The sequence below is a fragment of the Phyllostomus discolor genome, chromosome 10 (assembly GCF_004126475.2).
Source record: "Phyllostomus discolor isolate MPI-MPIP mPhyDis1 chromosome 10, mPhyDis1.pri.v3, whole genome shotgun sequence".
NCBI classification, from domain to species: domain Eukaryota; kingdom Metazoa; phylum Chordata; class Mammalia; order Chiroptera; family Phyllostomidae; genus Phyllostomus; species Phyllostomus discolor.
The window spans coordinates 51,471,983-51,491,460 of NC_040912.2; the positions used below are offsets into that span (position 1 = coordinate 51,471,983).

A 19,478-nucleotide genomic window follows, 5' to 3' on the forward strand; every position below is an offset into this window, starting at 1 on the left:
TGACACAGCCTGAATTACATCTTGACCTTTGTTCCTTTTCCACATGCTAAAATGGAGTACAACTTTTAACAGCTCCAACACTTCTGAACTTATTAATTCATTTTAATGTGTTTGGTACTATCACAGATGGAGGGTGGATGATGGAAAATGGGAAAAGACCTGGAGGTAATTTAGATTATCTCTCTTCAGATGACAGTATTTAGTGGCTTATAAAGTACAAGAAAAAACACACACACACAGAAACAGTATGATGATTGCCAGAGGGAAAGATGGTGAGGGTAGCAGAAGAGGGTCAAGAGAGGTTGAGTGTGCTAGAAGGAGACTTGGGTTGGTGAACATACGACACAATATACAGATGAAGTATTATAGAATTGTACACCTGAAACCTGTATAATTTTATTGACCAGTATCACCCCAATAAGTTCAACAAAATAAAAAAAATAAGAAGTACTTATCTCTCCCTGGGAATTTTGTAACATAAGCTCTCTTTGGCCACACATTCTCATGTCCTGTAACTCTGTGGAAACCCACTCTCCATTTAACTAATTCTGGAATACAATATTATCTTTTTTCCATATTATCTTTTTTCCATAAAAATAAATGCCTGGAGGAAATTTTTAATTTTTTCTAAACAATACACTGTCATTTGTTTTAACTGGAACCTACTTCAAATTATTTTTTAGTTTTAAAAAGGAACTCTTGCCCAGTTCTGAAGTAATAGATTTCTCCAAGTTCATTTCCAATTCCATGTAATATCTTAATTTTACATCTGAAACACTCTAAATTTTTTTGGACAGTATTTAAAATTGCACCTCCAAATTATTTATGACTTAGTATTTAGAAGCAAAATAACAATATTTTGAATACTGCTATTAAAATTTTTATTATTTTCAGAAACACTTGTATTAATCCAGTAAGTAAATGTCTTTAACAGAATTTAATTTTGCCTTAGCAAAGGTTCACCAAAAGTATGTTTCATTTTGGAATGTCACTTGAAGATTAAAAATGACTATTTCACCATAGTTTAAATACACCATATTTTCCTCCTGTGTGTCACCTGTAAAATTTACATCTTCTCTATATGCTGATGAGCTAACTTTAGGGCTTGATTCATCTGCTGAATCAAACACATACATAATTGGAGTAATATTAAAAGTTATGGTTCTAGAGTTTTTTGCCTATATAATGTCAAAATATATATTTATAAAGGCACATTCCATGAATCCTAGAATTTTACTTGTTTATACATTTATTATTAATCTAATGATTGAAATTATAAATGTTAGAACCCTTTCCACTTTGATTTCTAATTAAATACAAAATTCCTTACTGTATTGTCTTTGGGCTAGGTTGGAGTTTAGCAACTCAATGGACAATAAAAAAAAAGAATTGGATTTCTGATTTGAGAAAGAAAGAAAAAGGTTTTGAGTTTTTCCTCCTGTAGGAGAAAGCTCCTAATTTTTATACAAAATTAGTAAGCAAACAATGTTGAGTTTTCTTTTATCATGTTGAAAACATAATTAAGTTATAATGTGCTTATTTTAATTTTATGCATCTTGCTTGTAGTGCAATAGTAATTTATTGACTGTAATAGTAAGATATTGTACATTTCTCTAACCAAATACTTTGTTTTTATTTTTAAAGCATGTTATATAAAATAATATTAATGTTAACTGTACATTATATTTACATACTTTTAGTCTGTTGTCAATATATTAAAAATAACTTTTTTCTTCATAGTAATACTTCCAGTTTGTTATACTAAAGAAATTGAAAACCAAATGACAAACTTGTAATATTTCTGTGTAGTAGCACAGTATTCTCATTGCCTGTCCCTTTTCTTTCTCTAGATTCTTTGTGTGTCATTCTTTTCAAGATAAAATGAGTCTTGAACTTCCATACCTTTCTCCATGCAATACTTAACTGAGTATTAATAGTGTACTTGGTTATCCATGGTTAGTACTTATATCTGGATAATTGTATTACATGTTTTCTGTTTAAATATTTTTTAATTCATAAAAGTGTCTTTATGGTCAAATCCTTTTCATGATGCATAAATTACAAACAAGATAAAAGTAAATAATCCTTCCAATACATTTCTATAAAGTCATTTGTATAATGAAATAATACACCTGAGTTAAATTGCCTGAGTTGTTTATATTTACTCAGACACAGCATCTAGAATTCTATATAAACTTATCAAATTTTACATAAATGTCAACTACATTTTCAGTGGAAATTATGATATTTCAAACCTACATATTTTGGGGGGTCTGCCCTGCCTGGTCTCAGGAAACTGTAACCGCCTGTGGCTAAGGCTGAGTAAGAGGCCTCTGAACCAGGAGACTCTAAGGAGACAAAACTTATTTCCCTGGCATGAACACTGCCTGTTCTAATGCCTGGCTCCCTTTGCATGATCAGCAGTCAATAAGGGGTAACAATTCTCTCAGAAAGAGGATGAATCTAAGACAGAAGTGGTCACGTGGGAATGCCCTAAGGGAAGAGACTCAGGGGGCTGTGGAAATGAAGGGGTCATTGACATTGACCCCTGCCCCCTCGGCTTTGTCAAAGCCTGAGTCCTTGAGAAATCCAAGTCTCCCAGCTGCCTTTGTCTCCTCTGCCTGACTCGGGCCTTCAGAAATAACAGGAGCGGTGCAGTCCAGACCAGAGTCAGCAGACCCCCGGGGGTAATCAGGTCTGAGACATAGAATATGCAAAATCCTGTGAGATCTGCTTGCTGGAGGATGCTCTTGAATTAGAATATGCAGGCACGGGCAGGAAACAAAACTAAGTGTTTAAGTCCTATAGTCTTTTTAAATGATAAAACCCCAAAATCTCAGCCCAGAATCCCAACAGGAGATATGCCAGCCCCTTTCAAAGCTAACTACTTGTTTTATCTTCCCTGTGAGACTGTAATTCACAAACTGTATCTGTATTCTTAATAAAAGCCTGCTTGGGTGGGAGAACGGGGTGCTCTCTGCTAGAGAGAGTGGCCATTTTGTCCCTCTTCCTCCACAGGACTCATCTGTACATATGTTTTCTCGTGTTTCAAGCATCTGCAGCAGTGATGGATACTGGGGGCTAGTATCTGTCACACATATTGATATTTTCTTCATTTTTTTCTTGTCAATATCCTTTATCAAATAAGTAGTTATAGCTATTTTTTCAGTATGAATTTCAGTTATGATATTTTTAACTATATTTGATTGACTTTACATATTAAGCATTTCTGTATAATTTTAAGCTATTTTAAATTAATGTGAGCATAAAGCTCAAACTTATTGCCTATGAATTTTTAGACTAATAAATATTGGTGTTAGAAGTAATATCACACACTTGATTAGCATACAATTATTTGTCTTGTTTATCTGCATTTCCAGTGTTATAAATAGTTAAAGAGAACATTAGCTAAAGTTTAACATATGTAGTCAGCATACACAGCTGCTTCACTTGTGTTGTCCCAAACAAATAGCTCTTTCCCCAATCAACAAACAGCGCAATCTATTTGCATTCCAAGCTTTCACCAAAAATTTTAGCCTCAAACTGACATCTTTCTAGCTCATGCTGAAAGTTCAGCTGGAAGCTCCTGGCAGTGGCCTTCAAGCCAGAATGACAAGAGAAATGTCAGGACACCTGTCCTCAAATTTTTCCTATTGTCATGTTAGACTGTTAAAATGTTACCTGCCTGATGTTGTCTGCTAAGGACCACCATCTGTGAATGACATCAAATACTATAATGCCCATGGCATTGACACAATGACAATGTAAAACAGGTTTGATTAAAGACCATTTCTTCCATTTTATACAATGGATGTTGAACATAATATTTACTTCATTTTCCTCCTAATGGACTCATGCATTGAAATCATTTTCTAATTATATAGTAAAAAACTACTTGAAAATTGGGTAGAATGCTTCATTTTATCAATTAATAAAAAGTATTACTCCACTACAGTTTTTGCTACACTTTTTTTCAAAGTTTACATTTGAAAAATTGAGATATAACTGACATAACTCTCCTATTTTTGAATGTAAAATTTTACCCCATGCTTCATGCTGGATAATTCATTACTGGCCTTTTTTCTTCTGATTTTTGTAGTGCTTTTGATCTTCTATTCTTATTTCATGGTCTGACTGCAACTTGGATTTAGGTCTTCTCAAACAGATTTTAGAAAAAGGCAATTTCAATAAATGACAAGTAGTTTGTTTCTTTTTCTGCCCATGGGGCTGATAGTTTAATAAGGTCTAACTTAAAGATGACAGGAGAGCTGAGAGGACATGTTTGTAAATCCTTGCTCTGTGATGTAGATGCAAAACATGGAATTGAAACAGACTGAATGTGGCAGAACATAAGGTGAGGCTTTCCTTCCCAGGATTATCCCTCACAAAGCAGGGGCTGCCTTATATTTCAGTTCTTGTGCAAACTCTCATAGTGAAAGATGTTCTTCCTGTTTTTAAAAAATACTACTTAGACATCAAACTAAATTATTTTTTAATTTATTTAAAAAACTCACCTATAAGTGGAACCTAATCAACAAAACAAACAAGCAAGCAAAATATAACCAGAGACATTGGCATTAAGAACAAACTGACAATAACCAGAAGGGAGGTGGGAGGAGATAATGGGGGGATATGGGGGGCATGGTTTTCAGGCACATGTACAAAGAACACATGGACAAAACCAAAGGAGGGTATGATTAAGGGTGGGAGGAGGAGATGGCTGGGGTGGGCAGAGTGGTGGGGGAAAACGGAGACAACTGTACTTGAACAAAAATAAAAATTAAGACAAATAAAAACTTAATACTAGTTATAGAGCTAGCACTGACAATAGACAATAAAAAAATTTAACATGGATTTGATATATTATTAGAGACTAAAGCCTCTATAGTTAATGCTTACATTACACATGTAAAGAATAACTGAATAAATGAAAAAGTACTTCTCTTTCATTTTGTAAATGGTAATTGTCTCTTCACATTAAATTTCCATGATATCATCAAATAGGGATCCCAAAACATCGATAACTTAGAAATTGCTCTAAAGTAGATGTTTTACATGCATGAGAAGAATCTGAATAAAATTTTTAATGAAATATGAAGGCAAAAGAATCACCTGATATTTGTATTGATATAATTTGTTGTTGGGAGCCGCCCTGCTTGGTTTCAGGAGCTGTAACCCCCCATGGCTTAGGCTGAGTGAGTGATCTTCAGACCAGAAGCCATTAAGGAGACAAAGCTTATCTCCCTGGAAAGAGCGCCACTCCTGCTCCTTTTTCCATAACTGGCCTCTAATGCTTGATCAGTTAACCAATGACGGGTAAGATTCCCCAAGGGGGAATGACCTAAGATGGGCATGATCACATGAAGGCCCCAGGGAAGGACTTGGTGGGCTAGAGCAAAAGGGTGTGATGGACCCTCGCTGCTCAGCTTTGACATAGCCTGAGTCCTCATTCTGTCTGCTAGAAGTCTCCTAATTTCTTGGCTATCTTGCCTCCTCTGCCTAATTTAATCCTAAAACAATGCCAGAGGGTGTTGCAGCCCTGTGCTAGAAAGGACAGGTCCCCTGGGTGATCAGGCCTGAGAAACAATACATAAACTCCTGTGACCTGCTTTGCTAAGAATGCTCTTAATTAAATGATAAAGGTCCGGGCAGGGAATAAGTTTGGTCCCTTAAGTCTTGTAGCCTTTCAGGTGACAGACCCTGACTCAGAATAAGGCCTCATAGTTCTTTGTATGCTATCTATTGTTTGATCCTTACTGCCTGACAATGATTAATGAGCTTTACTTGTATTCCTGGGCAAACAAACCCAATAAAAACCTATCAAGGCAAGGATCAGGGTGCTCTCCTAGAGAGAGTGGGCAGGCCACTCTGAGGCATTCTCCCCTTGAAAGAGTAACCGTGCCATCCCTTTTCCTGCACAGGACTCAGTAGTCCATGTGAATGTCTCATTTCATCCATAACGCTGCAGACACTTCAGGCCAGTGTCTGCATCAATTCGTATTGATATTTCTCACTTGATATTTGTTATGATATAATTATTAACTTTGTAGCTATAATCTGATTAAGAAACTAAATGTTATAATTGAATATTTGACTTTATGATACTGTAAATTTATATATGCAAGTTGCAATCCCCCTTTTTTACTTCTAGAATTATTCTACTGAAAAGTGAGAGATCACCTTATATTTCAGATAATGTTTATCATATTCTAATCATTTTTAGAAGCATGTAACAATTAGTCTTGGAAATTGAAAGCATTTTGCAGATACTGACCATTTGTTTTAAAGCAACCTGCAGACTAGATAAAATTAGTTTATTTAGCTGTACTCCCAATTCCATAAAGATCTCTAATTGGTGGTAATCTGAGTTCTGAAGAATTGACATTTTTATCACTGACCATGTCCCAACATTTGTGGTAGGTAATTTCTATATTTAATTTCATTTAATCTTCATAACATCTACTTCAGATGGTTGTTGCATATGTAGAATGAGTGGACAGAAATATATCAAATTAGTACAAGTGATGTGTCAATATTAAATTTTAGTTTATATTTTCTTTTATTTAAAAAAAATTTATTGCCCAAGCTGGTATATCTCAGTGGATTGAGTACAGGCCTCTAAGCCAAGAGGTCACTGGTTTGATTCCCAGTCTAGGGCACATGCCTGGGTTGTGGGCCAGGCTCCAGGTGGGGGGTGTGTGAGGGGCAACCACACATTCATGTTTCTCTCCCTCTTTTTGTCCCTCCATTCCTCCTCTCTAAAAATAAATAAATAAAATCCTTAAAAATGTTATAATTTAAAAAATATTCAAAATATTTTAACAATTTAAAATACTTGACATACAATATTATATTAGTTTCAGTTGTACAACATAGTGATTAGACATTTACATAACCTAAAAAATGATCATCCTGATAAATCTAGTAACTACCTGATACCATACATAGTTATTATAATTGTCTGTATTCCATATGCTGTACTTCACATCCCCATGAAAACTTGTAGAGAATTTGTATTAAAAATTTATTTGAGCCAAACAGAGAATATGCCTGAAAGCAAGATCTCAATAGCATGAGAAAAATGCTTTCTTTTTCTTACTTATTTTTTGTATTCTCCAATTTTGCCATGATAGGCATGTACTATGTTTATAATTTTAATAAAGCAATAACCAGTGAATCAGAATTTATTTGCTAAAGAATGATTATATAGAAATGATCCAGAATAAAAGTCTATGAATTTCCCTGCCTCACACTCTCCTAATAACATTTTTCAGGACTCTCTAGAATTATATCTCTTACCACTATTTATTTCTACAATTTACATTGAGTATGTAGTCAATTGGAAAAAAAAAAAGAGGACCAGAAAAGTGTCTTTTCAATTTCATGGGATCACAACCACTACAAAAACCAAATATATTGTCTCTTTTTTTCAATGCTTCATCAACTTTGTGAAAACTCTTTGAAAAGTCTATTAAAAACATTCATTTGAACAGATCTGGTAGGCTAGAACATCCTTGTGAAATATACTCCCTTATTCAGGCAGGCAAGGTTTCATTTAAGACTAATGAAGGATGAACAAATTTGCTGGATTGAATTTAGAATAAAACAAATATAAAATATTTTGATATTAATTATCCTCTAATCAAATGACAAATGTAACTTTTTTTCAATTTTTCTTATTGGTTATTTTTGTATCAAATAAATAAATTATATGTGTCTTTAAAACCCTTTTAACATAAATATGCCAAATGGACCGAACATCTCTAAAGTTTAGATTCCCAGACCTGCTCTTACTAGTTAATTCCTCATTGTTGCCCATGCTAGGTCAGGAGAAAATTGCCTCCCAAAATCTGGATGGAGTCAGCCTCTCTGGAGATCACCATGATATGCAATGAAACTGGGACTGAACCCAACAATTCTGAGCCCGCACCGGGACCCAGCTGGCAGCACCTGCATTACCTGCTTCCCCTCCCTACCTTAGCTGAAGAACTTAAAGAAAATTTACCTGTAACAATGAGCTGTGTGCCAGGATCAAATACTTTGATTCCCCTGACTCCATTTGCCTACTATCTGAAAAGCCCTTATAGAAACATCCCTTTGTACCTGTTATAAAGTTGTGCACATATTTTCCAATAGTTATATAAACATATAAAAATTGACCCTATAACATTAAACAGAGATGAAACTCAGGAAAAAGCACATCAGACATAAGTGCAGTCCAGAACTAAAGAACTGGCCCCTCTCTGCCTGGGCACCTTGGGTTATGTCCTTTTACCTTTTCTCACCATTTTTCCTGAATCTTCTTCCTCTCTTCCCTTAAAGAGTTTTCACATATACATATATACTTTTTGCCTAGAGTATAATTTGGAGTTAATATTTCTTAAAATTTCAAAGAGAAACAACAATAGAAATAACATATTGGAGTATTTAATAGATGTATTTCAATATATTTTACAGGTATTTGTTATTTATATGTATCAAGATTAAGAGGTGGGTATCTGGACTGATTTTAAAGTAACTTCTTTCTGGAATCCATTTCACACTCATAGACCAGATAAGTTGTTACAGATGAAATTCTTAATTATCATCTATTTAATTATTTATTGCTGAAAGACTGCTCTTTTGGACTTCTTACCCTTACAGTTTCTAGGGCATTTATTACACCTGCTGTGCTGTTTATCAAATGCTATAGTTCAGTTTGGTATTCCTGAAGCTGTCCCATCATGAGTGAGAAGGCAGCGCTAAGTTATGCAATTTAGTTTGTAATGCACTTTAGTATAACTGATGTAGTTCTTTTTCCAGCTATAATATTTTCAGTAAGTTTGATGCCAATGTAGACAGAAAATTCAACGGAATGATGTCAAAATGACTTGTCATTTTATAGAAATGCCCTCAGAATCATATTTAAAATATTTAATAAATGCATATTCAACATGACTTACTTGATCTTTTGGGGAGGAGATAATTAATAATTATCTGCCATAATTAAAAGCAGAAGCATTGTTTTCACACAAGAGTGGTTATTAAAATATGAGCTATTACTAATTAAGTAGTCAATTAAAGAGTCCATTTCAATAGTCATACTATAAGTAAAAATTCAAAATTAAAAAATGACAATATTTCTAATATCACGTAATGGTCCTGACCATGTAATTTGGAATAAACAAATCTCAATTGACTCTTAAACTTTGCCCTAGTAACTTTTCGTGTGACTTGAAGCAAATAACCAAATTACTCAAAGCCTCAGTTTTCTTATCTATGAAATGGGAATAAGAGGATCTCCTGTACAGAACTATTGAGGAATTAGATAAGGCAATAAAAATTATTTGTCATGGTGTCAGGCCTTCAATAAATACTAGGTAATATTTTATTTAATGGGATGGTCTGGGGCCATTTTATCAAGTTTTTCCACAAAACAAAATACATGTATTTCATAAGCAATAACTCTTAGAAAAATTAAGAAAGGAAATAACTTATGAACCCAACACCTTCTGAGTCTATGGTAGCCACAAGCCAAAGAACACGGGGCCCAATCAAGCCAGAATCTAGAATACTTAGACACTAGACTAGAGGCTTTTTGAGTGCTGGCATTATGTTTTTTCCATTATTTTATCTCCTGCATTCAGAACAGAAACTGCTATGAATGCTTGCTGACACAGTGAATGAACAAATGAGGATATAAAATAATGCAAACTCTTTTCATAGATTGTGGAGCTGAAATAGTTTATTGAGCTGATAATTCCATTAAACTGGTCCATCTTTAGGCAATATAACAAGACTTGTAATATCATAAATTATGATGTTCTTTACTCATTCACTGTAAGAATTAAGTATTTGTGTGGCTGTTAGGGGTGAGATAAAAAACAAATAATTTATCAAATTATTGAGAGAATGAAGCTCTATGTTTTATTACAAAATATAGAAATTATTAATAATAGTGTCTCTCAATTAAAAGACTGCCTACAAGGAAAGTAGCTTAAATGCATGACCTATACCAATGGTTTACAAACATGATATTTAACATACTTTAATTTCTAGCCCAAGTCTACCCTTCTTTGTGTATGTGTATTCTAAGAAAAGAATTTCAATATTTTTACAATCAGAGAAGGAAATAAACCATTTACAAAGTAGTTTTGTTCCCATATACAGTGACTAGTAGCTGCAAAAATGCTATTCATATGCTGAGGCTGAGAATGTGGCAGTAAGAACAGGGTGACCCTAAACTGTTTTTATCTAAATAGCATTTACCGGTTTTGCAAAAACAGAAAAAAAGTTACTTACCCTGGGGAATTATTATGAGCTTAGTCCCTTCTGCAAATATCTTGATTCGGCCTGAGTGATCACACTGGTTACAACTCCTACAAAAATTTCACCATTCTCCTAAACTTCATATTCTGACCAGCATTGCCACCCACCCCCCAGCCCGGAAAAAAAAAAGAAGAAGAAAAAAAAGCCATTAGATCTTCTGGGTTCCTTTGGAAGCCCTTAAATATAGATTCTGTGGCATCTGATATTTTATGTTTTTCTCCTATAAATTGACCCAAATGTCTGTTTTCTATCAAGGCAGTAATTATTGAAAAGAAATGACAGCAAATGAATAAAATCAGGAAAAGAAGAGACCAACCCTAACCGATCAACCACAGCTTTTCTAACTTACCAGGAAATGTATTCAAAGAATTAAGACTTTTTTTACTTCCAGCTGTTCAATTGTGTGAACCTTCTCAGAGATTGCATCAAAAGGAAAGGCCCTTCCTTCTGTTCTCATGATCATCAGATATGCTCCTTTAGCAGTTTGGGAATGTGATTCTGAAAGGAGGAAACTCCCCACTAACTGAAAAAGCAAATTTGCCAACACAAATATACTTGATAAGTGTGAATAAATTTCATTTTTAATGAAGCCACATTTATCATTTGACATTGTGATTATCCACCAGGTCATCCAAAATGAGAAAATTATTTCTTGGTGACATTACTATTCCTGGAATAAAGAAGAAATATGTATAATTCTATCTCCTGTGAAGATGTCTTATTTAAACTAAAATTTAAAAACAAAGTCCAGTTCTACGATATGTTCACAGAATAATCCTCTTGGAAGTTGTTCTGTAATCTTGTGCCTCTTATCTTGGATCAGGGGAAAACAAATCAGGAGAAGCTACTGAGTGTTCCTGGGCATACAGATGATTTGTCCATCTGCCAGAACCCAGAGAGGACAGGCCCTGGTGACTCCCATGTGCACATCAGATCCAGGTCCAAACCTGGATCCCATGAGCAAACTTTGCCTCTGTCCCTGAGAATGAAGCTGTGATGTGGTCCTGGTAGGAAACTGTGCATTCACAGCACAACCTAAACCCAACACAATGGGAGAGGATGTGGGAGTTCGATAAAAATTATGTTTCAAAGGTTATTTTTTATCTGAGCATTTCAAGTTATTATTACTTAGAGCTACCAAATACATTTGCACCTATTGTAGATGTAAATAATACCCACCCAATTTCTTTCTAATAATTTGTGCTCTTTATTTCTTTATTCTAAGACCACAACAAAATTATCTGGAGCTTTAAGAGTTGTCTGTATTTCATGATCAGTGATGAATTTAAGTAATAAAATGCAGGATAGTAAGTAAGGAGTTACAAAATCTTTTATTAAATTTACAAGAAAAGATGAGAACTACATGAAGAAAACAGTATAAGAGTTTACAAACAGACATAAAAGAAAACCTGAAAAATGATAGATACACCATATTCATGAAGAAAAACCTCAAAATAAAAATTATAGTAATCCTTTCTAAATTTAAATATATGAATTGACTGCTATTACAATCAGAATTATGACAACATTTTATATTTGTTCTATGATGTAGAGTTAGGGTGGGCAAGGTGATTTGATCTTAAATGTTATTGTGGAGAATAAATATGAAATAATTAAAAATATTTTTTGTAAGATATTAGTGAATAGACACTGGGCACTTATTACAAAGCCACTGATATAACATTATAATGGTGTAGAATATGAAACAAAATAAAACAGAAATTCTCCATAAAATGTTCCAAGTATATATTGATATTATAATATGATATGGAACATTAAAATTGTATGGATATGATAGATTACTTAAAATCTGACTTTACACTATTGATGATCTGCTATGAAAATGAAAATACCTCTCTACCTTACATCATATAAAATAGCTTCCTAGTTGATTAGTATTTAAATTAGAAAGTACCTAAAGATATGTACTAGAAAAAACAAGTAGGAGACTCTTTGTGTCCTTTGTCAGTGGAAGTTGCCATGGGAAATGGACAGGAGATACTTTTACTTTATTGTTAATTTTTGAGAAAGAGAAATTTAGAGAATTTTTACTCTATAGTATTTTCAAATGAACATTTAAAAAATAAATAAATGATGAGTGGTGGGAACCTCCCTGCTTGGTTTTAGAAACTCTAACCCCACTTTTTCTCAGCTAAGGCTGAGAAAAAAAGGTTTAGGGACATAAGCTGCTAAGGAGACAAAAACTTATCCCCTCTCTCATATCTCCCTGCTTGGCCTGGGCATATGACTGGTTAGCCAATGATAAGTAAGATTCCTCAAGGAAGGAACAACTAAGACAGGCACAGTAGTGAAGAGACCACCAGGGAAGGACTTAGGGGACTATAGGAAAGGGGTGATGGATCTTCACCCCTTGGCTTTGTTATAGCCTGAGTCTTCATTCCACTATAAGAAGTCTCCTACTGTCTTGTTTACTTTGTTTCTCTGGCCTGACTCAAGCCTGAAGAATGCCAGATAAGAGGGGCACAACCCTATATTATTGCAGGCTGTTCCCTGGGGGCAATCAAGCCTGAAAAAGAATTCATGAAGTCCTGTGAATCCTGCTTTGCTAAGAATACCCTTAGGCTAACCTATGTTAGCTATTTAGGCTTCAAACATAAAATGAGTTTATCTCCCAAAGTTTCATGGCCCTTTGGTGTCACTCTATCTATCTGACTCTGACTCAGAATAAGCCCTTCTAGTTCTTTGAACGCTATCTATTTCTTGATCACTACTGCCTGATAATGGTTGATGAGCTTTGCCATATATGCCCTGTATTCCTATGCAAACTAAACCCAATAAAAGCACAGGGAAAGAGGTGCTTGAGGCCCTTCTCCTCTGAGAGATTTGCCAGCCTTTTCTCCTCAAGCAGATCATGTCTTGGCAGATTTATTCTCATCTGTAACAGCCAGGAGAGCTCTGCAGGACAGAGTTCACCTACAGAGGAGGACTTAAGGAAAGGGACATATCAAATTTGTGCTTTAGGAAGACAAATGTATGAGCAGGAAGATAAGTTGGCCAAGGGATATTTCAAAGATGGTGACTCTAAGTCAGTAAGAGGACTCTGAGAATCCACGTTATTTCAGTGACAGTGGGGAAGGCGGAAGTGCCAAAGCAATCAATGTTAATAGATTTATCAGAGAAGTAAAAGAACTCACATGAGATAAATCAAATTGCCATTAAGGAAGTTGAAAGGGAAGGAAAAAGCATTTTAAAATCAGAAAGATCAGATTCCAGTTCCAGGATTTTGACTCCTGGTGATGTGTCCTTAGGCCCTTCTTAGAGTCTGTTTCCTTATCTTTAAAATGGAGATAATAGTATCTATTTCTCAAGACTTTTGTCTAATGGGTTTAGAACACATGATGTGAAAGTGCATCTACAGGGAATTCACTTTCTAAGAAACAGTGGAAACATCTTAATCTTTTGTGCAAAAATAAATAATTTTGTCTCTAATTCTGCTTTATGTAACACACACATACACATTCACAACTCACTCTCCATATCCTGAGGTGACTAGCTAAGGCAACAAAAATTCTACTTCAGACCTGATAGTGGATCAATAAATGTGTAATTAATAACCAAGTCAAGTGTGGCCAACTCAAGTTTCAACTGAATTGCTTGAATGAAGTTTTGTATCACTTTTTCAGGTTTGATGATGATTTCATGGTTAACCAATTTCAACCAAATTTGATAGACCATCAGAAGTTATGAAGATATTCACCCCGCTAAGTTCAGAGAAATAATCCAGGACAGACTCATACATGTGGTTCAGGGACAGGGAACATACCCACCATCTTTCTTGAGTCTCAATCACATCTCTCCCAATTGGAGATCCTCCCAATTTTGCCAGAAGTCCTTTCAGAAACAGTCGGTGTTAGGCTAGCAGGAAGAAGAAAGCAAAGGCAGATCCTGCAGTGCCTTGGGATGTTTGCTGACCCACCCCTGGTCCCTGTGTTGGTAAAAGCTGGCCTTTGAGCATAAGCTGGTCTTTCCTATGTGTATCAAGCTTAGTGGAAGCAGCCACAAACTGTGGATCACTTGTAGCTTTGAACAGGCTGCCAAGAACAAGACATGGACAATATTTGACATTGGTTTACACCAACATCAGACAACAATCTACCAGTTTTGAAATGGAAATCCTAGGATGCAGGTACTAAAGTCTACTGAGATGAATACTAATTTGTTCTTTTTCATTTTTTTTTTACTTTTTCTCTTTCATAGCCTTTTTATTAACTTTTTTCTTTTTCTCTGTTTTTCTTCATATCTTTCATTTTACTCTTTTCTTACTATATTTTTCTTCTTTCCTTTTCACAATTTTCTTTATCTTTCTTTGTATTTTTCCATTTTCATCTTTCTATTCTTTATTTTTATTTCTCTTCCCTCCCTCCTTTCATAATCATTATTTATTTTCTTTGGCCTTCTCATACATTTTTATTTTTACTAGTCTATTTCTCTTTACTTATTTTTATTCTTTGCTCTTTTGTTGTTGATTTTGCTGTTTGATTTTTTTGCTGGTATTTTCTTAGTTTTTTAAAGTTGTTTTGTTTTGTTTTGTTCTGTTAGCACTTATACAATAGCTTGCAAGATGGAGTTGTGGTTGAGCCTCTCAGTCAGCCAGTCAAAGGGGAGATCCAACAAACAAATGGGCCAATAACAATAAGACACAATTACAACAGGAGAGCCCACATAACATACACAAGGACATTCCTATAACATCCACCTTGGGAGAGATCAAGGAGATTGTACCACTGGGTCCCACAGGACTCCATACCACAAAAACTGGTAGTCAAAGTGCATGTATATAATACATAGAAGCAAACACAAAGAGGCAGCTAAAGTGAGGATATTAAGAAACAACCACAAAGAATGAATTGGGGGAAATCCTCAGAAAAAGAACTAAATTAAAACAAGCAATTTATCAGTCATGGAGTTCAGAGCAATGGTTATAAGGATGCTCAAGGAACTCAGTGAGAACTACAAGGAACTTAGTGGGAATTACATCAGCATGAAAAGGACATAGAAATTATGAATAAGGATGAGTTGGAAATGAAGACTTTACTTGGAGTTAAAAGCAGGCTAGATGGAGCAGAGGAACAAGTTAACAATATGGAAGACAAGGTAGAAAAAAACCACCCAATCATAAAACAAAAAGAAAAAATACATAAAAAGAATGAGGATAGTTTAAGGGAACTTTGGGTCACCGTAAAACATAACAATATCTGCATCATAGAGATAAGAAAAGAGGGAGCAGAAAGAGAAAACCTGACTGATGAAATAATGATAGAAAACTCCCCCAACTTGCTTAAGGAAAAAGTCACACAAGTTTAGGAAGCACAAACAATCCCAATCAACACAAACACAAACAGATCACACCAAAATACATCATAAATAAAATGGCCAAGTTTAAAGACAAAGAGAGAATCTTAAAGGCAGCATGAAAGAAACAGTTAGTTACCTACAAGGAAGCCCTATAAGCCTGTCAGCTGATTTTTCAATAGAGATGCTTTAGGCCAGAAGAGATTGACAGAAAGTATTCAGAGTAATAAAAAGCAAGGGCCAGCAAACAAAACTACTATCTCCAGCAGTTAAAGTTAAAGATGAAATAAAGAGATTCTCAGTAAAAAAAAAAAAGGCTAAAGGGGTTCATCACCAGCAAACCAGCACTGTAATAGATGTTAAAGGGATGGTCTAAGAAGAAAAAGAAATAGAGAGAGGAATACATGTATAAAGAAAAAATGGTAATAAATAAGTATCTATCAACAATAACCTCAAATGTAAATGGACTAAATACTCCAATTAAATGACATAGGGTAGCTATGGGATAAGAAAACACGATCCATCCATATATATGCTGTACACAAAAGATCCTTCTCAAAACATGAGATTTTCACAGGCTAAAAAGTGAAGGGATGGAAAAAATATTCCATGCAAATGGAGATGGAAAAAAAGCTGGGGTAGTATTACTTACATCTGACAAAGTAGACTTCAAAACAAAGGCCATAATCAGACAAAGAAGGTCACTATGTAACACTAAAGGGATAGATCTAACAGAAGGACACAATCATGGTAAACGTATATGTACCTATTATAGGAGCACCTAGATATATAAAGAAATTCTTGGTAGGCTTAAAAGAAAAGGCAACAGAAATACAGTTATTGTAAGGGATATAAACAACCCACTCTTACCAAAAGATAGATCTTCCAGACAAAAAAAATTAAAAGAAAAAAGAGACAGTGACCTTAAACAACATACTAGATTGAATGGATGTAGTTGACACTTATAGAGCATTTCATCACAAAGCAGCAGAACACACATTCTTCTTAAGTGCACATGTTCCATTCTGAAAGACAGATTACATGTTAGGACACAAAATAAGTCTTAAGAAATTCAGGAACATTAAAATAATATTAAATTTTTTCAGAACACAATGGCATGACACTAGAAATCAACCTAAATAAAAAAAAACTCAAAAATATTCAAATGGAGCCTAAATAGCATGTTATAATATAGTGAATGGGTTACCAATGAGACCAAGGAAGAAGTCAACAATTACTTGGAAACAAATGAAAATGAACATACAATCCAAAGCCTAAGGGACACAGTGAAAGCTGTCCTGAAAGGGAAGTTCATAGCATTACAGGCCTACCTTAAGAAGTAAGAAAAACCTCAAATAAACAATCTGACCCTACACCTAATAAAAAATATAAAAACAACAAAAGTCAAGCCTGTAACTCCTAGAAGGAAGGAAATAATCAAGATCAGAGTGAAAAAAAAAAAAGACCTAGATACTAGAAAAACAATTCAAAGGATCAAGAAATCCAGGAGCTCCTTTCTTGTGAAGATAAAATTGATGAATCTTTAGCCAGAATCATCAGGAGAAAAAGATAGAGGACTCAAATAAATAAAATCAGAAGAGAAAGAGGGGAAGTAACAGCTGATATCACAGAAATACAAAAGATGGTAAGAAAATAGTATGAACAACTATATGCCAAGAAATTGGACAACCTGAGCTAACTGGATAAATTTCTAGAAATATACAATATTCCAAAGAAGAATCAGAAAGAAGATAAAAACAAATAGGCCCATAGCAACTAATGAAACTGAAACAGTAATCAAAAAACTCCCAGCAAACCAAAAGTCCTGCTGTATCAGATGGCTTCACAGGCAAATTTTACCAATCATTCAATGAAAAACTAACATCTATCCTTCTCAAACTATTCCAAAATAAATCCAGAGGAGAGAACACTTCCAAGCTCTTTATCCAAAGCCATTATTAGCCAAATTTCAAAATCAGATAAAGACACAACAAAAAAAGAAAATTATAGGCCAATATTCCTGAGGAACATAGATGTTAAAATCCTCAACAAAAGATTAGCAATGTGGATCCAGCAATATATTACAAATATCATACACCATGATCAAATGGGATTTATACCAAGAATGCAAAATTGGTATAATATTCACAAATCAATAAATGTGATACATCACATAAACAAAATGATAAATAAAAATCACACGATCATACCAATAGATACAGAAAAAAACATTTAATAAAATCCAGCACCCATTTATGATAAAAAACTTCTCAGTAAATTTTGAATGAATGGATCATACCTCAACATAATAAAGGCCACTTATAAAAACCTACAGCCAACATTATACTCAATAGGCTAAAACTAAAAGTGTTTTCCTTAAGTACAGGAATAAGACAGGGATGCCCACTTTTCATTCTCATTCAACACAGTCCTGGAAGTCCTAGCTAACTTGATATTGTACATAGGAAACCCTAAAGACCCCACAAAAAAAAACTACTCAACCTAGTAAATCAATTCAGCAATTTATTAGATTATAAAATCAATACTCAGAAATTTATTATATTTTTATACACTAATAATAAACTATCAGAAAGAAAAATCAAGAAAACAATCCCATTTACTATTGCAACAAAAAGGTATCTAAAAGTAAATTTAACCAAGGAGGTAAAAGCACTGTATTTGGAAAACTATAGGACATGAAAGAAAGAAAGAAATAGAGGAATATATGAATAAGGGAAAGCATATATTGTGTTTATAGATGGAGAGAATTAACATAATTAAAATGGCCACACTACCCATAGCAATTTAGATTTAGTGCAATTTCTATTAAAACATCAATGGCATATTTCACAGATCTTAACAAATATTCCAAAAGTTTAATAAAACCAAAAGACCCTAAATAGTCCCAGAAATCTTGAGAAAGAACAAAGTTGAAGAGATCACAGTGACCAGAGAAGAGAGAAGAAGGAATTTCAGGGGAGAATGGGAAGGGTTTACAGGAACAAATTTAAAGGACACATGGACAAAAACTAAGGGGAGGGTGGTAATGGGAGGGAAGTGGGGAGGGTTGTAATGGGAGGGAAGTGGGGAGGGTTGGGTGGGTGGTCTGGAATGGGAGTAAAAGGGAGAAAACTGTACTTGAACAATGATTAAAATAAAAAAAAAAGCCCTGGCTGGCGTAGCTCAGTGGATTGAGAGCGGGCTGTGAACCAAAGCATCACAGGTTCGATTCCCAGTCAGGGCACATGCCTGGGTTGCAGGCCATGGCCCCCAGCAACCGCACATTGATGTTTCTCTCTCTCTCTCTTTCTCCCTCCCTTCCCTCTCTAAAAATAAAATAAATAAAATCTTTAAAAAAAGAGAGAGAGATCACAATATCTGATATCAAACTATACTATAAAGACATTCTAACCAAAATAGCCTGGTACTGGCATAAGAACACACATATAGATCAATGGAACAGAAAATAGAACCCAGAAATAAACCCATACCTTTGTGGTCAGTTAATATTTGACTAAGGAGGTAAGAGCATACAATGGAGTAAAGACAGTCTCTTCAATAAATGGTGTTGGGAAAATTGTACTAGTACATGCAACAAAGAAAAATGTAGACCACCAACTCAAATACATTGGAATAAACTCAAAATGGTTAAAAGACTTAAATATAAGTCACAATACCACAAAATTCCTAGAGGCAGTAAATTCCAAAACAGGGAAAATTTCAAAGGCACTAAAGTTTCAGCTATCTTGCATAGCGATATCTTTGCCCATGTCTCCCATCACAAGGGACACTAAGGAAAAAATAAACTACTGGGACTACATCAAATTAAAAAGGTGCTGCACATCTAAAGAAACTAT

At 34.6% G+C, this 19,478-nt stretch overlaps 1 gene segment (V, D, J or C); it reads right to left on the reverse strand.

The window, feature by feature from the left end:
- Nucleotides 1–19,478, reverse strand: part of LOC114507772 — a 124,360-nt gene that overhangs the window by 6,715 nt on the left and 98,167 nt on the right.